The sequence below is a fragment of the Arachis hypogaea genome, chromosome 19, assembly GCF_003086295.3.
Source record: "Arachis hypogaea cultivar Tifrunner chromosome 19, arahy.Tifrunner.gnm2.J5K5, whole genome shotgun sequence".
NCBI classification, from domain to species: domain Eukaryota; kingdom Viridiplantae; phylum Streptophyta; class Magnoliopsida; order Fabales; family Fabaceae; genus Arachis; species Arachis hypogaea.
The window spans coordinates 137,699,260-137,704,834 of record NC_092054.1 but is presented as its reverse complement, the minus strand read 5'-3'; the positions used below and the strand labels follow the sequence as shown (position 1 = coordinate 137,704,834).

At 35.0% G+C, this 5,575-nt stretch overlaps 1 non-coding gene across 1 annotated transcript; it reads left to right on the top strand.

The window, feature by feature from the left end:
- Positions 1-562: 562 nt before the first annotated feature.
- On the top strand, positions 563-670 carry LOC112782155 (small nucleolar RNA R71). Its single transcript, XR_003192892.1, has one exon. It is a non-coding gene; the product is annotated as a small nucleolar RNA R71 (small nucleolar RNA).
- The last annotated feature ends 4,905 nt before the right edge of the window (positions 671-5,575 follow it).

Here is a 5,575-nt window from a genome sequence, read left to right as displayed (position 1 = left end):
GATTCTGCTCAGAATTCTCTGTCTGTTGCTGAGTGGATGATGGAAAAGGCTTGCTATTGCTAAACCTATTTCTTCCATCATTATTAAAGCCTTGTTGAGGCTTTTGTTTATCCTTCCATGAAAAATTTGGATGATTTTTCCATGAGGGATTATAGGTGTTTCTATAGGGTTCACCCATATAATTCACCTCTGCTATTGCAGGGTTCTCAGGATCATAAGCTTCTTCTTCAGAAGATGCCTCTATAGTACTGTTGGATGATTCCTTCAATCCATTCAGACTCTGAGAGATCATATTGACTTGCTGAGTCAATATTTTATTCTGAGCCAATATGGCATTCAGAGTATCAATTTCAAGAACTCCCTTCCTCTGAGGCGTCCCATTACTCACAGGATTTCTTTCAGAAGTGTACATGAACTGGTTATTTGCAACCATGTGAATGAGTTCTTGAGCTTCTGCAAGCGTTTTCTTTAGGTGAATGGATCCACCTGCAGAATGGTCCAGTGACATCTTAGATAATTCAGACAGACCATCATAGAATATATCCAGGATGGTCCATTCTGAAAGCATGTCAGAAGGACACTTTTTGGTCAATTCCTTGTATCTCTCCCAAGCTTCATAGAGGGATTCACCTTCTTTCTGTTTGAAGGTTTGAACATCCACTCTAAGCTTACTAAGCTTTTGAGGAGGAAAGAACTTGGCTAAGAAAGCCGTGACTAGCTTATCCCAAGAGTTCAGGCTATCCTTAGGTTGAGAGTCCAACCATATTCTAGCTCTGTCTCTTACAGCAAACGGGAAAAGCATAAGCCTGTAGACCTCGAGATCAACCCCATTGGTCTTAATAGTATCACAGATCTGCAAGAATTCAGTTAAGAACTGAAAAGGATCTTCAGATGGAAGTCCATGAAACTTGCAGTTCTGTTGCATTAGAGAAACTAATTGAGGCTTTAGCTCAAAATTGTTTGCTCCAATGGCAGGGATTGAGATGCTTCTTCCATGTAAATTGGAATTTGGTGCAGTAAAGTCACCAAGCATCTTCCTTGCATTGTTATTATTTTCGGCCATGTCTCCTTATTTTTCGAAAATTTCTGTCAGATTTTCTCCAGAGAGTTGTGCTTTAGCTTCCCTTAGCTTCCTCTTCAGAGTCCTTTCAGGTTCAGGATCAGCCTCAACAAGAATGTTCTTATCCTTGTTCCTGCTCATATGAAAAAGAAGAAAACAGAAAAGAAAATATAGAATCCTCTATGTCACAGTATAGAGATTCCTTTATGTGAGTAGGAGAAGATAGGAATAGAAGAAGGAGAATCCAAACACAGGGGTGAGGAGTAGGTTTGAATTCTTAGATGAAGAGAAGTGTTAGTAAATAAATAAATAATTAGAAGGAGATGAGGGAGAAGAATTTTCAAAAATCATTTGAAAAGAAAAGAAAAATATTTTTGTTTTTAATTTAAATTTAAAATTAAAATTTGAAAATAAAAAATAAAAAAGAAGAAAAATTAAATTAAATTAAATTAAAATTTAAAACAATTAGTTAAAAGAAGGAATTTTAAAAAAGAGGGAAGGGATTTTCGAAAATTAGAGAGAGAAAGAGAGAGAGTTAGTTAGGTAGTTTTGAAAAAGATATGATTGAAATAGTGAACTTTTAAATTCAAACAAAAAGTCAAATAGTTAATTGAAAAAGATTTGAAAATCAATTTTTGCAAAGATAAGAAGTTAGAAAAGATTTTGAAATTGATTTTGAAAAAGATGTGATTGACATTTATTTTGAAAAAGATTTGAAAGAGAAATTTAAAAAGATTTGATTTTGAAAATCAAAGTTGATTACTTGACTAACAAGAAACTAAAAAGATATGATTCTAGAGTTTAAAGATTGAACCTTTCTTACTAGGCAAGTAACAAACTAAAAATTTTTGAATCAATCACATTAATTGTTAGCATTAATTTCGAAAATATGAAATAAAAATAAGAAAAAGATTTTTGAAAATCAATTTGAAATTTTCGAAAATTATGAGAGAGAAATGAAAAAGATTTGATTTTTGAAAAAGATTTGAAAAAGATAGAATTTTTTAAATTGAAAATTTGATTTGACTCATAAGAAACAAATAGATTTTAAAAATTTTTGAAAAAGTCAACTCAAATTTTCGAATTTTATGAGTGAAAAAGGGAAAGATATTTTTTGCTTTTTGAATTTTTAATGATGAGGGAGAAAAATATCAAAAAGACTCAATGCATGAAAATTTTGGATCAAAACAAATGATGCATGCAAGAACACTATGAATGTCAAGATGAACACCAAGAACTTATTTTTTTGAAAAATTTTTTTTAAGAAAAGAAAAACATGCAAGACACCAAACTTAAAAATTTTTAATTTTTGAGACACTATGAATGCAAGAATGCATATGAAAAACAAGAAAAGATGCAAAACATGAAAATACAAAGATCAAACAAGGAAATTCATCAAGAACAACTTGAAGATCATGAAGAATGCAATGCATGAATTTTTGAAAATGCAAGAGATAAACATGCAATTGACACCAAACTTATGACTTGACACTAGACTCAAACAAGAAACACAAAATATTTTTGGTTTTTATGATTTTATTAATTTTTTTGAATTTTCGAAAATTATTTTGAAAAAAGAAAATAAGGATTTCAAAATTTTTAATAGGAATTCCAGGAATCTTGCAATGTTAGTCTAAAGCTCCAGTCCAGGAATTAGACATGGCTTACTAGCCAGCCAAGCTTTCAGTGAAAGCTCCGGTCCAAAACACTAAACATGGCTAATGGCCAGCCAAGCTTTAGCATATAAATCAGACATACAACAGCTGATGCTTCATCCAACTTCATTCTATGCTGATAAGTGGAAGCCCCAGTCCAAATGAATTGGACATGGCTTTACAGCTAGCCAGGCTTCAACATGCTTCATGAAACTCTAGAATTCATTCTTAAAAATTCTGAAGAACATAAATTAATTTTTTTTTTGAATTTTTTTGAAAATAATAAGAATAAAAGCAAAAACTTAAAATTAAAATAAAATTACCTAATCTGAGCAACAAGATGAACCGTCAGTTGTCCAAACTCGAACAATCCCCAGCAACGACGCCAAAAACTTGGTATGCAAAATTGTGATCATCAACAATGGCGCCAAAGACTTGGTGCTCTCAAACGTGAATCACACTTTGTCACAACTTCGCACAACTAACCAGCAAGTGCACTGGGTCGTCCAAGTAATAAACCTTACGTGAGTAAGGTTCGATCCCACGGAGATTGTCGGCTTGAAGCAAGCTATGGTCACCTTGTAAATCTCAGTCAGGCGAATTCAAATGGTTATGATGAATTGATAATTAAAACATAATTAAAATATAAACTAGGATAGAGATACTTATGTAATTCATTGGTGAGAATTTCAGATAAGCATATAGAGATGCTTTCGTTCCTCCTAAATCTCTGCTTTCCTGATGTCTTCATCCAATCATTCCTACTCCTTTCCATGGCAAGCTTTATGTAGGGCATCACCGTTGTCAATGGCTATATCCCATCCTCTCTGTGAAAATGGTCCAATGTGCTGTCACTGCATGGCTAATCATCTGTCGGTTCTCGATCATACTGGAATAGGATTTACTATCCTTTTGCGTCTGTCACTACGCCCAGCACTCGCGAGTTTGAAGCTCGTCACAGCCATCCCTTCCCAGATCCTACTCGGAATAACACAGACAAGGTCTAGACTTTCCGGATCTCAGGAATGGCCATCCATGGGTTCTAACTTATACCATGAAGATTCTAATATCTCGGACTCGGTCCTCTGTATTAGATATCTAAGAGATACTCATTCTAGCTTGTTTGCATGTAGAACGGAAGTGTTTGTCAGGCACTCGTTCATAAGTGAGAATAATGATGAGCATCACATAATCATCACACTCATCATGTTCTTGGGTGCGAATGGATATCTTAGATAAGGAATAAGCTTGAATTGAATAGAAAAACAATAGTACTTTGCATTAATTCATGAGGAACAGCAGAGCTCCACACCTTAATCTATGGTGTGTAGAAACTCTACCGTTGAAAATACATAAGTGATGAAGGTCCAGGCATGGCCGAATGGCCAGCCCCCATAAAGGTCTAAGATAGCATAAAACTGATCAAAGATGTCTAATACAATAGTAAAGGATCCTATTTATATCAGACTAGTTACTAGGGTTTACAGAAATGAGTAAATGATACAGAAGTCCACTTCCGGGGCCCACTTGGTGTGTGCTTGGGCTGAGAATTGAGCTTTACACGTGTAGAGGCTTCTCTTGGAGTTGAACGCCAGTTTGTAACCTGTTTCTGGCGTTTAACTCCACTTTGCAACCTGTTTCTGGCGTTTAACTCCATAATAGGGCAGGAAGCTGGCGTTGAACGCCAGTTTGGGTCATCTAAACTCGGACAAAGTATGGACTATTATATATTGCTGGAAAGCTCTAGATGTCTACTTTCCAACGCAATTGGGAATGCACCATTTGAAGTTCTGTAGCTCCAGAAAATTCACTTTGAGTGCACAGAGGTCAGAATCCAACAGCATCTGCAGTCCTTCTTCAACCTCTGAATCTGATTTTTGCTCAAGTACCTCAATTTCAGCCAGAAAATACCTGAAATCACAGAACAACACACAAACTCATAGTAAAGTCTAGAAATGTGATTTTTATTTAAAAACTAATAAAAATATACTAAAAACTAACTAAATCATACTGAAAACTATGTAAAAACAATGTCAAAAAGCGTATAAATTATCCGCTCATCAGGAGGCTTTGCTTTGGCCTCCCTTCCCATTCAATAAGCCACTTACACTGAAAGAAGAGAGGAGAATATTAAGAACATAACCGAAACCATTATTCCTCCAAAAATTTAATCGTCCATAACCGGTTTTGGGTTGCCCTTGGGCCCGGTTTGGTGCTTGTGGTATTTTTGCGTCAAGTTAAGCTTAAGACAAAATATTTAGAGTCACGGCTAGACTCAAAGTGCAAAGCACTAAAGAAAAGATAAGAAAAAGCTATGTTCAAGGATTAATCAAAGCTTAAAGAGGAAGAGACTCCATAATATCATCCGAGTTCTAGTTCTGAAGGTTATTAACATTTCTGAGCTTCAATAGATGTGAGATATCAAAACTATTTAGGATCACAGTGTTATTAACCTCACTCAGTAAATGGACAGGAGGTTGAATGCACACTCAAGTCTTAGGCAATTTCTCTTCTCAATCCTATATTATTTTTAGTTGCTTGAGGACAAGCAATAGTTCAAGTTTGGTGTTATGATGCGTGAGCATCTTTTCTTTGTTTTCTATTCATTTTAGATATGAATTTATTTAGTTTTAATTAAATTTTAGTGTTTGAAACCCATTTGGATGCTACTTTGAATTGCTTTAGTGTTTTAATTATTTCAAGTAAAGTTTGGATCAATTTGGTAGAGTTCGTATGCAAGGAAAAAAAAAGAAATGTAAAGCTGCCAAGCTGGCGCTAAATGCAGACCTGGGTGTTTAGAGCTAGCTGGCTTGTAATGCGTACCAAGTCTCTGCCATCAGGGGCGTCAAATGCCAATCCT